This window comes from Ursus americanus, chromosome 13, assembly GCF_024610735.1.
Source record: "Ursus americanus isolate L20-20 chromosome 13, mUrsAme1.1.p, whole genome shotgun sequence".
In the NCBI taxonomy this organism is placed as follows: Eukaryota; Metazoa; Chordata; class Mammalia; order Carnivora; family Ursidae; genus Ursus; species Ursus americanus.
The window spans coordinates 11,637,794-11,659,470 of NC_142139.1; the positions used below are offsets into that span (position 1 = coordinate 11,637,794).

The 21,677-nt window shown below is 35.6% G+C and overlaps 1 long non-coding RNA gene across 1 annotated transcript; it reads left to right on the forward strand.

Moving 5' to 3' along the window:
• The first annotated feature begins 5,727 nt into the window (after positions 1 to 5,727).
• LOC148109054 (uncharacterized) lies at positions 5,728 to 20,218 on the forward strand. The gene is made up of 3 exons (XR_015726461.1): positions 5,728 to 6,139; positions 12,555 to 12,728; positions 18,143 to 20,218. It is a non-coding gene; the product is annotated as an uncharacterized LOC148109054 (long non-coding RNA).
• Positions 20,219 to 21,677: the final 1,459 nt, after the last annotated feature.

The following is a 21,677-nucleotide window of genomic DNA, read 5'->3' on the forward strand; positions in this document are numbered from 1 at the left end:
GGGTCTTTACAGACTTAAGTAGGTTAAGATGAGGTCATTAGAGTGGGCCTTAATCCAATATGACTAGTGTCCTTAATAAAAGGGAACTTTGGGCACAAACACAGAGGGAAGACATTGTGAGGACAGAAAGAATACCTTGTGAAGGAGAATTGGGATGAAGCATCTACCAATAAAGGAACATCTGAGGCTCTCAGAAGTTAGAATGAGGGCTGGAATACGTTTCTTCAGAGCCTTCAGAGGGAGCATGGCCCTGCTGACTTCTTAATTTTGGACTTCTAACCTCTGGAAATATGAGACCATAGTTCTGATGCTGTAAGTCACCCAGTCTGTGATAGTTTATAACAGTAGTCCTACGAAACAAACAGTACACAAGGTTTTTATGGGGCAAGAAAAGAGACCAGTATGAACTTCCCTCATCTTTCTGAACTGTTTCTTTTTTTTTTTTTTCTTTGAGCCCATGTGGAGAACAGCAGAGCCTGAAAGCACTGTTTCTTGGAGAAGTTTTTGAAATATGGTGGAGGATTATGAATGATAGTACCTCCTAGAATGTTTAAGCAACAGAATGGATTAAAAATTGAAATTGAGTTCATTTTTCTTACTAATACACCTCCTGAACTTTGAGGATTGTGGCTTTGGGACCTTTGGTACCAGTGTTCTTGGTGACTTCACACGGTGAGCAATATAAGGAATAGCAGCAGTGAGGCACCTTCAGCATACTGATGAGCAGAAGATATTGCCAAGAGGAAGCTGGGCAGGAGAGGAAGGTCAGTGAAGGTTTCAAGGTATTATGGCTTAAACGAGTTTTGAGAGTCCATGTGGGCCATCCCTAGGAATGACTGAGAAATACATGGGCACAGACACCATGAAAAGTCTGGAGAATTTCCCCAGAAAACTGGGGACATGAGAAAGTTATTTGTGTTATTATTAAAGTGGCCCTCATCTGCCTCCATAGCCTGAGTCCTAAGGACAGTGAGTTTACTATTAATCAAATTCTGACTAAAAAAATCAATGATTCTCCTCTGACATTTGACTTTTAGTTTGGTCACGACTCAATACTTATTCCCCACGCCTCTCCATTAGTAAACAACTTATCATTCATTCTCCATTTATATATTTAGTGGGCTTTTAACAACAAGAATTTTATAAGTACCACAAAAAGTTACATTATTTGCACCTACCATGGTTTCTAGTGGAAGCCAACAAGCATATTAATGATATACAATATGATATGATATTGCAAAATGTTTGATGGCTGTATATACAGAGTTAAATTAAAAAGTGATACAGAGAAATAGGAGCTTAAATCAGTATAGATTAGTCAGGGAAGATGCCCCCCCCCCCCCAGGAAGAGAAACTTATTGTAAGGAGGACTGGATGATTTCCAGGTGATGAGGGGAAGGTGAACATCCTAGGCAGAGGCAAAGCACATGCAAACGTATGAGATTTTTTTAGTGAACTACAAATGATTTCAAATTTCTTCAGCTTTTAGGTTGAGATGCATGCGGTGAAAGACGAAGTTAACTGATATGTAGGGTACACATAATAAAATTATCTTTATGCATACTATACACTTTATCAAGGGAAATCACTGAAAATTAAAGAGTAAAGGATTGATAAAACTATATTTACAAAGTATAAAACATTGATGATATTATGTATCATAATAAATATAAAAATTACACATGAATACCCCTAAAGATTCTCTAATTTAGCCTTTCATTTCTCTTCTTACTTTCTTGGACCTCTTTTTCACTTTACTTAGATATGCCTTGAATGCCCAGTGAAATGTCCTGTGAAGAGTCTTTAGAAGTAAGATGAAGAAAGGGCACCTGGGTGGCTCAGTCAGTTAAAGCATCTGCCTTCCACTCAGGTCATGATCCCAGGGTCCTGGAATTGAGCCCCGTATCGGGCTCCCTGCTCAGCCTGGAATCTACTTACCTGTCTGACTCTCCCTCTGCCCCTCCCTCTGCTCATGCTCTCTCTTTCTCTCTCAAATAAAAAAATAAAACCTTAAAAAAAAAAAAGTAAGATGAAGAAAATCCATGACACGAAACCAAGGAGGCCATGTTAGAATAAGGTGTTCTCATAACCACCAGGGGTCTTATTTTTAAGTGCACTAAAAAATCATCTGGAATCCATTGCTTGAGAGACATAGTTAGGCCAATCTTCATAGAAAAGTCTTTCTACGTATTACCCCAGTGCATATAATTTCTGGGTTAAGGTCAACAAATAATCAACTCCACATTTCATCATTTCTTTACTTCTTAATAAAAGACACTTGCTTTATTAAATCCTAGCCTTGCTTTTTTTTTTTTTTTTTTTTTTTTCTAGCTCTTTTTCTCCTCATTGGAGATATAATTCTCTGAGGAATCCTTCCATAAAGAGGACATTTTCTGGGGCGCTTGGGTGCCTCAGTCAGTTAAGCAGCTACCTTTGGCTCTGGTCATGATCCCGAAGTCCCAGATTGAGCCAGGCTCAGTGGGAGTCTGCTGCTTCTCCCTCTGACTCTCCCCCATCTCATACTCTCTCTATCTCTCTAATAAATAAATAAAATCTGAAAGAAAAGAAAGACATTTTCTTCCTCAAGGAGGGAGTGCTTAAGCACTAAACAGTGTATCTCCACCACTTTGAATCCTCCAGTGTCAATTCTGTTTGCAATTACCATGTGGCACTAACCAAAACACTGAGTCCCAGGATCCCCTGAAGAAAGGGTTAGAAGAGTTATCCCTGACCCACCATGTTTGACCTCCTCTGTCATTCATTGTGAAGTAGACACTTTTTTTGTTTTGTTTTTACTTGCAGAATTAGTAAATAAGATGTATTTATACGACGTATTATACTGCCCCCGAAGTGTGAACATCCATCCAAGTTATAAATTATAAAATAATGTTTACAATATGGGGAAGGTAAAATTTGTCCCAAATGATATTGCAATTCAAAAAGGACCCAGCTGATTAGATTGGTCCCACCTATATAGTGAAGGATAATCTATCTCAAGGTCCTTGACTTAACTAAATGTGCAGTCCTTTTGCCATGTAAGGAAACATATTCTCAAGTTCGAGGGATTAGGATGTAAATAATCTGGGGGCTATTATTATGCCTACCACACTTATGTTCTTAGGTTATTTTTAGCTTTTGTATCTTCAGCTAGGTAAATTAGTATGTTCTTGTGTGAGTGAGTGTGGGTTTCTGTGTGTGTGTTGAATTATTCAAGTAAGGTTTAACATAGTAGTACTGATGAAATTTGCCTCAGTACTTTACATTGAATAACTTTTAGATTTTATATATGTGAAATTAGAAATATATGCCTGTATGCTTCTGCTACATGATAGATTTAAATTTATACACAAAGATTTTAATAATGACTTCCTACAACTTAATGTGCTTGTGTGGTATATTATGTCATCAAGTACTTCTGGGAAGATTTTGATTGAAAGCAGCAAGAAAATTAGTATGTATAAAACACATACTATGGGCAAGCCATAGTATGGCAAGCCATTTATTGCATAAAATATGCAATATTTTATTTGAACATTAATTAGAGTTTTCATTAACTGTTGCTCTCTACATTTTACAGATGAAGTTACCAAGGCTCAGAGAAGTTAAGAGATGTGGCCTGAATGGTATAGTACCTAAGGGCTGGAGCTTGGAACCAAATCCAAATTCTTCTGGCAAATAAGTCACATTCTCTCAAGAAGACAACACTAAAATGTCTGAAAACTAGTAATACCATCGAGTAAATTAAAGGTTCTTTGCCAAAACCAAGTAACTTTTAACATTGGATATTCTAACATGTTTCCAAAATGAGTATTTGAATGGATTCACTTAAAGTATGATTAAGTCAGTATCTTAAGTGGCCATTTTTTTCCAGCTAAGAACTAATTTATTTGCCACCTTGCTGAGACTGCAAACTCATTAGATACTTAGAATTGCTGAAATAATAGGTGAGAAAAATTTCTTTGTAATAGACTATCGACAAATTAGAGCAATATAATACTTTACTTCTGGTCTATGAGGATCAATAATACAATTTCTTTCTTCTTTCTTTCTTTCTTTCTTTCTTTCTTTCTTTCTTTCTTTCTTTCTTTCTTTCCTCTCTCTCTCTCTCCCTCCCTCCCTCCCTGCTGGCAAATATTTCAATTATAAACCACTGTCTCATCAAACACTCATTTGCTTTAAGGTAAAGATTTAAGCAGAGATGTTATTTGATTTTGATGTGTGGTTTCCTTGAACAGAATTATTGATCAATAGAATGATTCAACCTTAACTGAAAGTTCACAAAAATAATATTCTACATTATATATTATGTTTTTTTCTCTTTAGATTATTTTTCCTGGTCAAATCAAAGATCAATATTCTAAAAGTTTCACTTCACAATGGTTTTCATGGAAAGTTCGTCTTTTCCTGATCATTCCCTATCTTTATTTCTAGATAATTTTCAATGGGAAAGAGAATGAAGGATTTAAGGATACCAGCAGAAGGAAGAAGAGAAAGAAAATGAAATAAATAAGATAAAGAAGTTAGTGAGAAGGAGGAAATGATAAAAAAAAATACATAGGATAAAGAACAAGAGAGTCATAGGTGACTCATCTTTGTAAATAATCTGTGACAAGTGACACATGGAGGCGGACAGGGATAGCTTACTCCTAGTCTAACACTGTTTCTGGGAAATCCTGAGGTAGTCCCCAGTTTTACAAAGCAACTGATTCCTAGTGGAGCCAAAGTTGTCTCCAAGATGATCTGCCAACCCCTAGATCCTTGGGAGCTATCATCTAGGAACCCAGAGGAGCCTTAAGAACTATGAAAAAATAAGAAGTAGGAAGTAGAATACTACTGCTCAGGTTTAGCCCTTACAATACAAAGTCAGCCAACAGTATCTCTAGACTCTGAGATGCCAAGCTAATTTTAAGAATGACCTTATAATTCATTATACTGAACAGATCTTCAATGTTCCTTCCCTACTCAACCCACTTCAGAGGGTTATTGACCTAAAGCAATACGAATTAAGAATGCATGATGTATGGATAACATGAACTTACTCATTGTTTTTTTCCCCTAATACATGGTGGAAAAGTGGTAAGAAAATAGTCAAAGAGACAGTTTTGGCCAAAAGATTAGAAGAATGTGGGGTGTGTAAAGGAAAATTCACAAGTTTAAAAAAATGGAGAGATCTATGTATAAATACTGGCTCAGTCACTTACTAGCTATGTGACCTTGAGTAAGTTATTTACCTCTGAGACAGAGTTCCTTAACATAAAAAAATGGAATAGTAATATCTGCTTATTATGATCAGTATGAGGAATAAATCAGATAGCATATCAATCATCTATTGTAACGAACACACTGTAACTGCTAATACAAAATAACTATTGGTATAATCACTAGCTATAAATTCATAATGAATACAAAGGTAATTCTATAGCAAGTACTTGAGTGGTCAAAATTTCACATAGTTCCACTCCTGTAGCTACAATAATATATCAAGATGAGTCCCTTAGAAAATCTTGAACAGCCATTTTCTCCAATACTGTGAAAAATCTCCCTCCTTTGTCCTTGTTTATCAACGCTGTCTCTAGCATTGCGTTCTTGCAGCATAGGTTGGCATTAGGACACAGAATCATTCATAAGTTAAGTTAATAAATAAATTAAATAATTACTGAATAACCGTGATGATAAGGAATTAGAAGTTGAGAAGCTAGATAGGGTGGATATAGAGTACAGAAACCTTTTTATCACCTACCCATTTTCAAATCCAAATATTTTATTTATGTTCCTTTAAAGCTTAATAGCTTTTGATATTATGATCGAAATGAAGATCTGCTTCATTCAGCAGCAAGATTCTAATAGCTTAAATCAACCCTGAAGAAGCATTTTCTTTTTTGTTTTTCTAACTTAGCAGCAATTTTTTTCCCACTAGAAGTCCCTTTGTAGTGATCTAGAGGCTCGGTATTTTCTATAGATAACACAACACAAGATCAAAATGTGCAGAAGTGAAATAAACGGTGTCTGAGGATCATCTGTTGTCCGGAGGCGGCGCGTTGGCAGGAATTCCGTTGGCTTTACTGCAGACTTGACAGGCATCCCGCTCCCTCACGGTGAAGCTAACCCGCCTCGGCAGCGGCTGCAAAAGCAGCTTCGGGTGATTAAATCTCAGTCTTTCTGTCAGGAAACTGCCTGTGATGTCTTTTCTCACAACTACTTATGTCTCATTACAAGCCTCTTTACCTCTCCACAGACTTAGGCATTACCGATTTAATATGTTCATAGACCATGTTTTATTAATCAAGCCACTTACCTTTATATTTTAGATGACAATATGGTTTCCATGCTAATTAAAAAGAAGCTAAAGTATAGGAAATACATTTCTGTCAACATTGAAACTTTCATATGCTTTTGAATTCTAAACTCACATGCTTGATTTTTAATAATCCAAGTAATGAAATTTTATTCTTCCTCTGCTATATATAAGATTTTTTTTTATAGCACTTTGAATGTGTACTCCTCTCTTCTCTGGTTTTTATTGTGTCTTTTTTTAAAAGATTTTATTTATTTATTTGTGAGAGAGACAGAGCATAGGCCTGGGAGTGGCAGAGGGAGAAGCAGGCTCCCCACGGAGCAGGGAGCCGGATGCGGGACTCAATGCCAGGACCCTGGGATCATGACCTGAGCCTAAGGCAGACGCCCAACCGACTGAGCCACCAGGTGCCCCTGGATTTTATTGTTTCTGATGAGAAGACTGCCAGAAATATTATTGTGGTTCTTTTGTACACAATTGGTTGTGCCTTGCGGCTTGCAAAATACTCTCTTTACGTTTCTCTTTTTTCCCTTTCAACAATTTTACTGTGATGTGTCCAGGTGCAGATCTCCTGGTGTTTCTCCTACTTGATGAAGTTCTTGACGTGTAGTTCATGTTTTTCATCAGATTTATGAAGTTTTCAGCCAATCTGACCTTGGGCCCTCTCACAAGCAGTGTCTGTCACAATCTGCCTTTTCTTTTCTTTTCTACTCTTTTCTTTTTTGGGGGGGGGGTGTATGTGTCACATTTTCCTGTTTCTTTGAATGTCCAATCACAATTCGTTGAACGCTGGAAATTTGAATCAATATATTGCAGCAACTCTGGATACTGCCACCCACATCAGGGATTATCTTTGTGTAAGTTTGCTCGTTTGTTTAGTGACTTAGCTGGATTATTTTTGTAAGTCTATTTCCCATACAATGTGAAGTCTATGATATCATTCCTCAGAGGGTGCAGACAAGGCTTGCACACGTCACCTTGAGATGACAGTGGTTCTATTTGGGCTCTCTCCTTAATCTTTCTGTTAAACTTTCAGCTTGTATTGGTTACACCCAGTTGTTAGACTTTACCAATTGTGGCTTCTTGCTCTATTTGTGGCAATGCCCTGTGGCATAAATCTCTCCGTGGTATGATTCAATTAAATTTAGACTTCTTTTCAGGGATAATCTATGAAGCTAATCTTCGATGTGTGTTCTGACACCAGTAGGATTCTTTTTAACTGTATATTATCTTGGTTCTGTCTGATAGACTAATGAGTCTATTATTTTAGTTTGCTGTCCTCATGGACCTTCCACCCTCTTAATTTTTACCAATTGTTGTTTTGCCAGCGAGTAAGTCCTCTGAGATGTTCACATCACCAGTCCAGAATTCCACATTGTTCTTTTCAAATAAGTTTATTCGGGAAGGTTAATTGAGTCAAATGGAAAGATACTTGTGATAAAAAAGAAGCTAGAATAACTTCCTAGAGTATATCATAAAATAAGTATTATTCATTTACCCATACTCTCCCATTATACTAATCTTAGTAAAAAAAAATTTTTTTTAAATATATATATGGCGATTGTCTTGTACTTCTGCCAGATAGGACCACAAATCTTTAACTATATTGGTCCTAACTCATATGTATGAAAAGCAAGACCAAAAAGCATCAAATAATTTCCAGGGAACATAACTGCATGCCAGACAACATTTGGCACCCAATTAGGCAAAATTTATAATATCTGGAATCCAGTCAAAGATTATCAGGCATGCAGAGCCTGGAAAATAAGACCTGTAGTGAAAAGGAAAAGCAGTAAAAGCAACCAATGTAAACAAACCCAGAACTGATACACATGCTAAAATTAACATACAAGAATCTCAAATGTAATTATGATTGGGTAGTATATACTCAAAAGGTTAGTAGAAATATGCAAGATATATGAGACCAGTATCAAACTTTTATAGATGAAACCTACAATGTATGAGATGAAAAATGCGCTGGTTGGGATAAATGACAAATAAGAAATTGCAGAAAGAAAGATCAGTGACCTTGAAGACAAAGCAATGTAAACTATCCAAAACTAATTGCAGAAAGAAAAAAATTATAGTAATAGAAAATCATGTGAGTGGGCTGTGGGTAAACTTCAATACTCTAATATATGTGTAACTGTACTCTTCATAAAATACAAAAGCAGGTATTTAAAGAAATAATGATGTAAATATTTTTAAAATTTGTCAAAAAGTAGGGGTACCTGGGTGGTTCAGTCGGTTAAGCATCTGCCTTGGGTTAGGTCACGATCTTGGGGTCCTGGGATCAAGCCCCACACTGTGCTCTGTGCTCAACAGAGAGCCTGCTTCTCCCTCTCTTTCTCTGCTGCTCCCCCTGCTTGTGCTCTCTCATGCATGCTCTCTCAAATAAATAAGTGAACAAATGAATAAATAAAATCTTTAAAATAAAATTTGTCAAAAAGTATAAGCTCATAGATCCAAGATGCTCTAGTGGTATATAGGTGAGGAAAATTATACCAAGGTACTTTATAACATCATAATTTAAATTGCTCAAAACAAATGATAAAGAGAAAAATTTAAAAACAGAAAAGAAAGACATGCATAGAGGAATAAAGATAAGAATGACAGCATATTTCTTATCTGAAACAATTACAGCAGAGATAGTAGGAAAATATAAAGAAAAATATCAACTCCATACCCAGCAAAATATAAATATCGCATGCAAAATAAAGACTCTTTTTTAGGCATGCAAAAGTTGAAACAATTCATCAGTAGATCTGCACTATCAGAAATAAAACAAAACTATCAGAGGAAAGAATTGTGACACTAGATGGAAGCATAGATTGTTACACAGAAATAAAGGGCACCCAAAGTGATAATTACATGGGCACATATAATGTGTTTTGCTTATTGTTTAAATATCTTTAAAAGATAACTGTTCAAAAAAATAATGGTGTACTCTGGAGTCTGTAGCTAATGTATGCGTAAAATTCATAAGAAACATAGACTAGAGATAGAGGGGGAGAACTAAGTGCAAAATATTAAAAGGAGGGGCGCCTGGGTGGCACAGTCATTAAGTGTCTGCCTTCGGCTCAGGGCATGATCCCAGCGTTCTGGGATCAAGCCCCACATCAGGCTCCTCTGCTATGAGCCTGCTTCTTCCTCTCCCACTCCCCCTGCTTGTGTTCCCTCTCTCGCTGGCTGTCTCTATCTCTGTTGAATAAATAAATAAAATCTTTTAAAAAATATTAAAAGGATTTCATAACATACATGAAGTTACGTTATATCAGTTAAAGTAGGACAATGAGAGATTAAAGGTGCATAATATAAATCTAAAGTAATGCTAAAACAAGTACAAAAAAATTAGTCAAAAGTCAACAAAGGAGAGAAAATGAAATAATGAATAAAACTCAGTCCAAAGGAAGGCAAAATAAACAAGATGGTGCAAGTAGAAAACAAATACCAAGATGACGAGCTTTAATACAACCATACCAATAATCATATTGAAAGCAAATGATGTTAAACACCCCAATTAAAGATAGAGAATTTCAGATTAAATTTTTAAAAAAGAAAAAAAGAGCAAGACCCAACTGCTACTGTAGATAGGGAATGCACAGGACACGAGGTCAAGAAACGAAAACAAAAGCTAAAGCACAAATGAACTTGATCAGCTTGAGAAACATATCAATTTCTGGGCCTCAATTTAAATATTTATGATTGAGCTAAGTTAATTTATAGGAAAAAGTTTGTCGATTTAAGAAAGATCTCACCTAACGGTTTAAATCTTTTTTGTGAAATCAAGGGTAGCTCCAGATCAGCTGTTAGAGGAGGGAAGCAGGCTGCTGAAGGAAAGGCAACGTTAGAAGTGGTTGTGGGTCCAGGGCAGATGGAAGGACAGAGGACCCTGAGACGCAGGGGGAGTTAGGGGATGTGAAAATAGAGGGGCGTTCACCCGTGCACGTGTGTTTATATCCAGCAGGCTTCAGGGTAGCCGACCCTAGGAGTGAAAACGGCAGTTAAGAGCGTTTATGTAACCTCTAAATATTTTAAAGTTGTTTCTTTCTTTTCTTACTCCATTTCCTCATTCTTACCCTTGTTTCTTCCATCTCTCATAGTCCTTTCCTTTCCTCTTATTTCCCCCTTATTTTCTCTTCATTTTTCTTTCCTTCTTTATTTCCTTCCATCTTTATCTTTTCTCACTTTCCTTCTCTTTTTTTCTCCGTTTCTTTTTTCTTCCCTTCTGTCTTTCATCCTTTCCCCCTTTCACCCCTTTCTCATTGAGCATATTTATGTGCCAGGTACTGTAATCAATGCATTTATGTTAACTTCTGTATGTCCTTACAATATACAAAAAATAACACAAGTTTTGGCAATGGACCACTGGTTGGGATGTGATCAAAGCCTCCGCAATGCTGCATGATGTAATAGAAGCATCTCTCTGGGTTCCTGGTGGTTACTGCACAAATGCACTTATATTTTCAGGAAATATTCTGATGAAGCTATCATATTAATTGTGTCATTATTTCCTTCATCAATCCACCTACTTGAATTAGTAAATTGAAATGTTAATTTCAAGAGAAAGCTCTAATCAAGTAAGAGGCTTCATGAAAGTATATTAATGATTTTATTTAAATAGAATCTGAACTATTTTTAGTTCACTTCCAGTCTGAGGTCTTTGACTCATATGAAAATTCAAGGATAAATTTGTATCTTCATTTATGGTTTTTCATAAGCTGTCTCATCTCACCGAATATGTGAAGTCAGCTGATTTAATTTTAGTTTTTGCTTCCTGTGCTAGTCAGATTTATAGAATATCCCTCTAGATTTCCTGCTTTAAACCCTGGACTATGATTATAAAATATCATTAGATGATTATGCTTTTTACATGGGAAGATACATTTTTTTTGGAGACTTTGAATTAAAGGAACATTATCTTAGTAGGTTCAATCTAATTATAAGCCATTTAAAAACAACATTTTCTTTGATTGATAGCAGTAAGGAAAACGATGCGATCAGGATTGGTGCACTGCCCTGGCTTTGAACATGGAGGGAGCCACAGAGGCCCTGGAAACAGCTTCAAGGAGCTCAGAGTAACCCTTGACTGACAGCAAGGAAGAGACTTCATTCTACAACTATAGGAAACTGGACTCCAAATAGAGAATCCAGTAGGCCTAGACTTCTGATTTAACAGGATGGGGAACTAATAAATGGGTTTTGTTTTCAGCTGCTCTGTGTTAATTGGTTAGAGTAGCAATCTTTTGAACTCTTGTGTATTAGCATAAGTCTGCCACTATTTCCAAAGATATAAAACAAGAGAAAAATCAATGCAGATACAAATTCATCTTTAAAAACTTATATTTGACAAATAAAGCAAAATCATTTCCCTATTAACCAATCTTTCTGCCTTTCCAATAGTCTAATTTTATTAGAAAAGGATTACTATGCAACAAAGAATACTATTTTCGTTGGACAAATTCATATATTTAATAAATCATGCACTTCATAGATTTAGTGAAAACAAATCAATACTTATTAAGCAACTACTATGAAAAACACTAAATTTGGTCTCAATGAGATGTTAAACAATTTTCAAAGATTACTATTTGAGGATGGCATAGGTAAGGTATATTCTAAGAGATTATTTCTAACTTTTTCTAATGGTGGCTGGTTGATTTTTCAAAATTGAATTTCCCTGATTAAACCCATCAGTAGCTTCCCATTAGATTAAGAATGACAGCCAAATTCCTTAAAACAGAAAATGTGGAATGGGGTTCCCCTGGATTATTTTTCCAGTATTCTCTTTGCATTTTTTCCCTTCTACAGTCTATGTTCTGGAGAGGCTAAACTACTTACTGTTCCTATACAATACATTTCCTTCTTCACATCTCATTACTTATCTGTACTGTTCACTCTCCTTGAATGTTCTTTCTCTTATCTCAGTTTGTCTGCCTAGTTCCTCTAGCAAATCTTAGTTTATATAGAACTCCTTTGGGTTAGCTTTCCCTAACACCAACACCTGAATTAGAGGCTATCAAATGTGAGGTATCAAGGACCTGATTCTTCCCTTTCAAACTCATCTCATGTAATAAAGTAATAATTGTAACAAAGTAGTAATTGTAACTTGACTGCCTATATTTTGCAGAAAATTGCAAGTCTCTTGAAAACTTATTTTAAGGTCTACTTTTCTACCATCTAGTGGTCAGAGCTAATAAAACTTAAGCAGATTTTAATAAGTAGTTTTTTTTAAAGATATTATTCATTTATCTGACAGAGAACAGAGAGAGAGACAGCCAGCGAGAGAGGGAACACAAGCAGGGGGAGTGGGAGAGGAAGAAGCAGGCTCCCAAGCAGAGAAGCCCGATGTGGGGCCCAATCCCAGAACCCTGGGATCATGCCCTGAGCCGAAGGCAGATGCTTAAGGACTGCGCCACCCAGGCGCCCCAGAGTAAGTAGATTTTTGTGTAAATGGGGCGAGTGTTGAAGCATAAGTAGGAATTATCCAAGTGAAGAGTAGAAAAAAGGGCTCTTCGAGCAAAAAAGACATCTATGGAGATAAGAGTGTGGTGTGTGTTAAAACCACAATGAGAAAGGGGGGGAAATGATACAGTAAATAAGACAAATTATTACAAACCAAGAATGTGAGAGATGTTATGCAGTGTCTCTATATGATTCTTGTAAATTCTCTGTTGGTTTGAATTTATTTTATGCTACAACTAATAAGTTATTTGGAATTTAACATGAAATTAGAACTAAATACCAAAAAGTGAAGAAAAACCCCTAGATCTTTGACTACGTAATGTTAGTTACCTAATATAGGCTTTTAAGAAATTATTCCTTTCAAGTTCTTCATCAAGAGCTCATTTATACTCACTTCTTTTTCCTTTATGGTTCCAAATTTTTAGATCTTTATATTATCTCACAAAGTCTTCTACCCAGATGGGAATGTTATCAGCATTTAAGGCAAATTTTGTGATTGGTTATTCTTTTTTTTTTTTTTTAAGATTTTATTTATTTATTTGACAGAGATAGAGACAGCCAGCGAGAGAGGGAACACAAGCAGGAGGAGTGGGAGAGGAAGAAGCAGGCTCACAGCAGAGGAGCCTGATGTGGGGCTCGATCCCATAACGCCGGGATCACGCCCTGAGCGGAAGGCAGATGCTTAACCGCTGTGCCACCCAGGCACCCCTGTGATTGGTTATTCTAAGAACACTGTCTGGCAATACAAAAACAGGCAGTATTTGTAAAATCACAGCTATGCTATACCTTCGTTTCCTAATTTCTTTTTAAGTTATATTAGTGTCTTCAACTTACTCTCCCAAACAAAATAATTTAAGTAAAGAATGTCAATAGTACTAAACCCTTTGCAAATAAATTCTCCAAAGTGCAATATTTGTTATGGAAATGGATTTATCTTTTACTAAGATATATCAGGTTCAAAAAGAACATTTGGAAAAAGTGTAGTTGAAAGAGCAGAAGATATGCTGGAGACTTGGATGTGTTTTATTTTTACTAATGACAGTGGATGAAAGGAGTCTATGGAGGGAATCTTACACATCCAAAATTAAGAGATGAATCAGATCTAGAACATTGCATTTAATATCAGATATTCAAAAACATGTTAAGTCAACTTATCCTTTTTGTAAACTTCTGATATGATCAGAGTATGATTTCATATGCTATTGTTATAAATTATATAACAGATCATAACTAAAATATACTGACTCAAATACATTTATTTTGATTTCTTTAGAATTTGGAAGGAGAGTAAAAAATAGACCTTTGTGATCTGCCCAATAAAATGTCATCTTTTTAGAAAAACAGATTTAAATAATTCAGTATACTGGCCCAGTGATATTATCTTGATATTTAGTAGTGCATATTGCTTTTAGAAATCTTATTTTGTGGGGAAAAAGGAAAATATTTTTCATAAATTTCAAGGCTCTGGTTATGTTCTCTTCATTTTGCAAGCGAGGTATTTTTCAAGGTGTAATTCTTCATAGAAAAATAAATTTAGTTAATTTTTATCTATGTTTATACACCCATATTATTGGTTTATGTAAGATATTCATAAACATTCTTGGAAAAGCTTTGCAGGTATTTGATATCAAAAGCAGCTTTATACATTTGTTTATCATTTTCTGTTAAGGTATTCAAGTCTTTAAAAGCTAGAAGACATAATTTGTGTTGGTGAGTGATTGTTACTCTTTAACTTACTATCATGGTTTAATGACCATATGTCTAATTCAGCTTTTTTCCCAGGCGAAGTAAAAATTGGTGCAACAATATTCAGTGACCCATTAATTATCTGTTTAAACTTTATCATATTTGTTATTTATCCATGCTAAGGGAGATAATGCCTTTTTGTTATACCAGTGTTATCAATAATATATTTATAATATTTTTATAGAGTAAATACTAAAATTGCTTTGTGAAGGCGATGGTAAAAACAATTTTTTTTAAGCTCCTTTAAAAGAGAAACTGGGCCAAGAAGTAGAGCAGGAATACTTCTCTTCCTTTGATAACCTCAGCCCACTTGTCACACCTGGTGATGGGTCTATTATCCCTCGGGAAGATAAACTATGTCTTTTACAGTAAAGATAGGACTGATTGAGTAGTTTTGTGTGATAAGGGTCTGTCTTACCACTTACCTCTTGGCAAGATGGAACTAGAAATAGTTCCTTATAAAAAATAAATAAAATAAAATTTAAAAAAGACGACCTGTAAATAATTCTCCATTTATCACAAAATTAATTTCTAAAATTGTTAGGATGGGAAGAATGTGTTATACTATTGAATTGATGTTATCTATTTGACTCATTTAGCATCTTCCAGAAATGGCACAATAACTTTTGAAAAAAGTGGAAGATATACAAGCTTTATATCAAGAGAGATTTTCTTAAAGTAGATATTCTTAAAGATACTACAGAAGTTGGCTTAATGTGTTCTCTTCAACTGAAGTCTGCTTTATTTCATTGTTGGGAAAAGAGTTTTAGATGCACTTGGGAGTCTGGCTGCAATGAAAAGTTCTCCCTGATTCTCATCACACTATAATGCAATATCATTATAATTATCAAAGGCTGCTGAGAAATTAAGGAGCAAGAGAAACTCATGCAATTACGTAATTAAAAGGCTGATGTTTGGAAGGATAGCAGAGCTACCCTTTTTTATCTTTCCTAAAATTACTAAGAATGGCAATATGTAAAAACATCCAAAATGGGCAAATCATGTCCTAATTTTCATAAAGGAGAAAAAGCCCTGCATTATTAAAAAAACACAGATTAAAAACTTTACAAATTTCTAGAATATATTACTTGCCTTTGAGGCAATATTAGAAATTGAAGAATTCAAAATTTCTAAATCAGAGTTAGATTGCAACAGCAAACATTTTTATTTAAATGATTTTCTTAATTATCTTTACACACATGGAACAATTAACATATTTTATGATATATTACTATAGATGCTAATGTCGATCAACTGGCTGAGGTAGTGATTGTCAAGTTTCCCTACTATTAAGTTATTCTGTTTACTGTTTTGTATATTGTACTCTTCAAAAAGAAGTCACTATGTGCAGCCCACGATTAAAGAGTGGAGGGTTATACGTGACCTCTTTGAAGAAGCAGTATCTACACAAGTTATTTGGAATTTTTCTATTCTTCTGGGGAAAAAAATGGGACATTTGTCAATTTTTTCCATTTATTTAGTAATACAATCATTTATTTATATCAGTATGAATTCATTTATTTTACAAATAATAATCTTTGGATTATGATCCAGTATTATTGATTAATTTTGCTGCTCAAATTATTCTAGCATTGACCATTGGTAGCTCTTTCAGTTGGCTCATGTGTCCTTTTGACATACCCCCATTATTGTGTTTCTTGTTTTATTTGTTTTCTGTTTATCTGTTTGCTCTGTGCTTTCTTACTTTCAGGCATCATAAAATGCTCTAAGCTCTAAGCTCTAATGCACTAACCAGTCCCAGAATCAGCTACTTCTCTAAGGAACCCCAGTTCCTTTATTGTCAAATGGTTTAGAAAGTGCGATCTGGGCACTAGGTGTTCTCATTACTACTGAGATGCTTTTACTGCCAGGCCCTCTGAGCTGACAGAACAAGAAAATATATGTGTACATATACATGTGTGTCTATACTAAACTGTGTATACACGTATCTATAAATATGTTTATATGTAATCATTTGCATCTATATTAAGCTAAACACAAGTTCACACTGTTATCCAACTCTGGTTTATTACTACATGGATCATTTTAGACTTCTCCCCTGGCTTGAATGTAACCTACCCCTCCACCATAAAAAACTTGACTCCCACCACCATCTATTTACTTAATTGTTTGATTCCAGTATACGTATATAGTTGTTTCAAAATATGAACTTGTATATTCTTGGCCCCAACTTTATCAACAACCAGTATACAGTGTTTGTGTACAGTTCTTGCTTTTGGTATAACAGACTCCATTCATTTCCACAATGTCTACTCTTCCACTTATACCTGCCAGAGGCATGAGGAGATCTTTTTCAGATGCTCATTGTGAGAACTGGAAGGGTTCCTGGAGGCAATGTCCATGAAAATGTGGAGACTCAGAGGATTTACTTATTACCATGCCAGACTACACTCAGTCTCCAGCAATTCCTTCATATTTCCATTTAAGTTTCCTACCAATTAAACAGCTCCACTGTCTTCTGCTCTGGGCAAGCAGATGTGAATTAGTGTATCTCCCTGAATATACTTATGTCTCCAGATTCCAGGGTGATCCGATAAATAGAATTCATTTTCCAGGTTTGGCTTTTTTTTTGTTTTGTTTTGTAGCTTTTTATGATTGTAAAGGCCAGAGTGATGAGGTCTGTGCTCTCCATGTTAGAGATGAAACTGAGAGTGAAAAGCCATACTTTTTATTATGAAAGTCAGGAAGCTAAGGAAGGAGTAATTACTTTCTTTTGGATACACCACTGATGAATTAAAGGTACTTATATTACCATTTTTATGCTATAGAAACTTTAAAAATCATGACAACTTTGATTATAGTGATTTGTTTCTTGAATACTCTGAGGTTGACTGATCGTATTTTTGACCATTCTGGGATGTTTCCATAGAGTGCGCTTGATTTTTGTATTTATAAATCTATTTACATTGATGTTCTTGTGATCTTGTCATAACTGACTTCCTATGTGATATCTGTATTTTCTTGATATAATATGTGCCACATTCACGCCCCTCACTTTTTCTGTATTTTCCTTCTGGCTGTTCCTTGGAGAAAGAGGTGGTAAATGAAACTTCTCACTTCCCAGTTGTCACCTCTTCAGGGGTAGTGAATTATTATCTTCTCAGGCAACAGTTTCACTGACAGAGAGAGGTTTCTTTCTCTCTCTTCATTACTTAACGTCTTTTCAAATTCCCAGGCAATATGGTTTCTAAAGCATTGTCCCCAAGATAGGCCACTTAAGTTCTCAATATAGAAACAGTTTCAGAAGAGCCTTTTTTTAACCTTTCACTCCATCTCTTAATTCAGTTTGATTCAAAAAAATTTTTTTAGAAGATTGCCCCTCTTCAAGGAGCTGCTCTGAACATTTGGCCAGTGTCTATTCAGGCCGACAGTCAGGAAGTGTGGGAAAGTTGAGAGAAGTCAGCCCCTGCCCTGAAGATCTTAGGAAATAAAGAGCGAGCATTTCCCCAGAAGCCTTCTTTTAGTCTTAATTCCCACCATTGTGTAGAAATTAACATAAATCATGCACAAGTCAACTTACTTTACTGAAGTTCCAGAGAAGAAAGGAAATCATTTTGCTAATAAATAAGTAAGTAAATAAATAAAAGTGTTATTAACTGAATCATGTTGTTTCAGATCCTGGTAATCAAGACATGAGCGAGATCATATGGGTTGCAAGATTACATCACTGGTTCAGCAGAAAACCTAGAAGTTAGAGACTGATGGCAACCGTCTACCATCATGGAAGTATCTACACAATGACTCTCTTGGTCTCTCACTAACTCAGTAGCATATATTCTCCATAATTAACATAGATTTGATTTCATAATTCTGTTATCTAAAGAAAGAAGTTGAGGTCAAAGAGTATTCAAGGTACCATGGTCACCTGGGATAACAGCTAGCTATATACTTACCTTTTATCTGAAATTCAATTTTGTAGTCATGGCTATGGTAGATTTTCAATATCTTGTTCTCATTCAATATACCAGGAATACATTATGTGAACAAGTTAAAATATGTGAACAAAAAGAACTGAATTTTTAAAATCTAAAAGTGCAGTTTTTTTGGATATACCAACAGAGACTAAAAATAGCTTTAAAGAAGTTGAAAGTAGAAAACACCATTAAAAAGGGGTGTTTCTTATATTCCATCAATTCATATCAACTCAAATAATGAGCACTGGGTGTTGTATGTAAGTGATGAATCCCTAAATTCTACTCCTAAACCAATATTACCCTATATGTTAACTGGAATTTAAATAAAAACATGAAAAAAATAATAAAAGACACACATGTTTCTGATTATGCTGTAAACATGTACATTATTCACAAGCTTCCTCACTTTTTCTTGTTTTCTTGCTTTCTTCTTTCTTCCAGTTTGTTTTAAATCTACTTCACATATATATTAAAGGAAGGAGATGGGGGGGAACCGGGGTGGCTCAGATGGTTGAGCAGCTGCCTTTGGCGAGGTCATGATCTCAGGGTCCTGGGATCGAGCCCCAAGCCAGGCTTCCTGATCAGCGGGGAATCTGCTTGTCCCTTTCCTTCTGCCCCTTCCACCCCCACTTGTGCTCTCTCTCTCAAAGTCCCGCCTGTTTCTCCCTCTTCTTTACCACTTCCCCAGCTTGTGCCCTCTCACTCTCTCTCTGTCAAATAGATAAAATCTTTAAAAAAAAAAAAAAAGGAAGGCGATAGGACGAGTGCCTTTAAAAATTTTTTTCTAAGCAATTTAATATGAGTACCCATCAGTAAATCTTAAACTGAAACCTCACATCCCTGTTTCTGCATATTATACACAGAAATTACTAATATCTTTCATCTCCAAAAAATACTTATAAGAGTCATGATGATAGCAAAAGAAGTTTCAAAGTACAAAATCAACATGATCAGTCCTGATCATTGCTCTGTACTCCAAACTTATATTTCCAATTTCCACGGCAACATCTGTTCTACAGGTTAGCATGTATAAACTTTGATCACTTTGTGTGCCTAAGAGTAAGGATAAAAGCTTTATTAACATTTATTTTAACATTATTCTGAACTTAGGCATTGTGGATTCTTGAGTCTGTTATCTTGGATTCAACATTTTAGCCAGTTTCCCCATCTACATAATAAGAAAAATAATGCCTGAATGAGTGTGAAATTGTTGTTTCGACTAATGTGTATCAACTTTTTTTTTTAAGATTTTATTTATTTATTTGACAGAGAGAGACAGAGAGAGAGGGAACACAAGCAAGGGGAGTGTGAGAGAGAGAAGCAGGCTTCCCATCGAGCAGGGACCCTGATGCGGGGCTTGATCCCAGGACCCCAGGATCATGACCTGAGCTGAAGGCAGATGCTTAATGGCTGAGCCACCCAGGCATGCCTCAACATTGTTGTTTTAACTAATGTGTATCAACTTCCTTTGTAAACTGAAACACATAATATAAGTAAAAATGAGAATACGTAATTAAAGCAACAATTATATCCATGTAAGGGGCATATGCTAGAGATTTTATAATTAATACTATTTGCCACTTTAAAAAAGTATTTAATTCTTTCATAATTGACTATGACAATAAATTAAATTTGTTCAGCTGTTAAAACACTTTAAGTCTAAAATTCAAATTCCATTTCACGTATGAATACTGCCTTTTCGTTTGTCTGTACTTTTATACCTGTTTAAGATATACTCTATGTGAGCTGTAAATTGACTATTAAAGAATACCATATATAAACATATATAATTATTAATTTTGTTTTCTAGGTCACTTCTGTTTGTTACTGATAAAACAAATCTCTACAACTCTCAGCCATACAAATGAATAGAGCTGAGGAGATTTGAAGCTGAATTTAAATCTGCCTCATGTAATTCCGACAGTTTCTAATTCAGCCAATTCAGTTTTGATTAGATAATATTTACTCTTTTTTTTTTAAAGATTTACTTATTTATTTGACACAGAGAGAGAGACAGCCAGTGAGAGAGGGAACATAAGCAGGGGGAGTGGGAGAGGGAGAAGCAGGCTCCCAGCAGAGGAGCCTGATGCGGGGCTCGATTCTAGGACTCTGGGATCACGCCCTGAGCCAAAGGCAGACGCTTAATGACTGAGCCGCCCAGCCGCCCCTGATTAGATAATATTTACTGTTGGTGACAAATGTTGAATACATAAGAAACTAAGTTGAGCTTTTAAAATGCTGATATAGGAAATCACTGGAAGTAACTATGGAATATAATCATGACATTTTTAACATTTCGTTGTTTGGTGTTAATAGAATTTGGGTACATTTGTATATAGGCAGCAACTTTTGGGCAAAAAGGTAGATACAGATTTTCATATAATCACAGGCTTAACAATCAGAAGAAAGTTTATGAATCCCAAGAGAGGTTAAGATTGCTTCATTCCAAAATTGTTTGATAACACTGGACTGAGATCAGAAGCAGTTATAATTTGTGTATTTCTTATGATGTGCTGTGTGTATGATAAATAAAAGGTACTTCTCTATATGTTCTGTGTTTACTTCTATTTAAGTACTTATTTCACAGTATTGCAATAATTGCATGGTGTATATTGTACCCAATTGAGGTAAAATTTTAATGAATTAAAGAAAGCTCGGCAAGAGGTGCCTGCGTGGCTCAGTGAGTTAAGCATCTGCCTTCAGCTTGGGTCATGATCCCAGCGTCCTGGGATCCAGCCCTGTGTCATGCTCCCTGCCCAGTGTGCACATTCTCTCTCTCTCTCTCTCTATCAAATAAATAAATAAAATCTTAAAAAAAAAAAGAAGAAAGCTAGGCAAGACATATTTCTCCTACCTCCATTCCAAATATTAAACGAATGCAGAAAAGACAATTGCTTTGCTTGGAACTCTTGTGTTCTTGGCATAACCAAGCTGACATAAATCTCTACATAGAGATTTTTATGGACCGAGTCTGAATCACTGGTGGAGTTGTGTCAGAGCCATGTCAAAATGAGTCCACTGAAGAGTTTGACAATGATTTTCTAACTATTCACCCGGCAGGAAAATAGGAAAATATACTTGACCAAATGGATTTTCCACTCTTGCTTTCCTGGAGTCGAACAAGAGGTAAAGGCGGAATTCCTTTTCTTAGAATAGGATTTTTTAAATTGTTTGCTCTCCTATTCAAAGAATTTTTATTTCTTGCTAATGCTAATGTTGAGTAAAGGGTAATTACT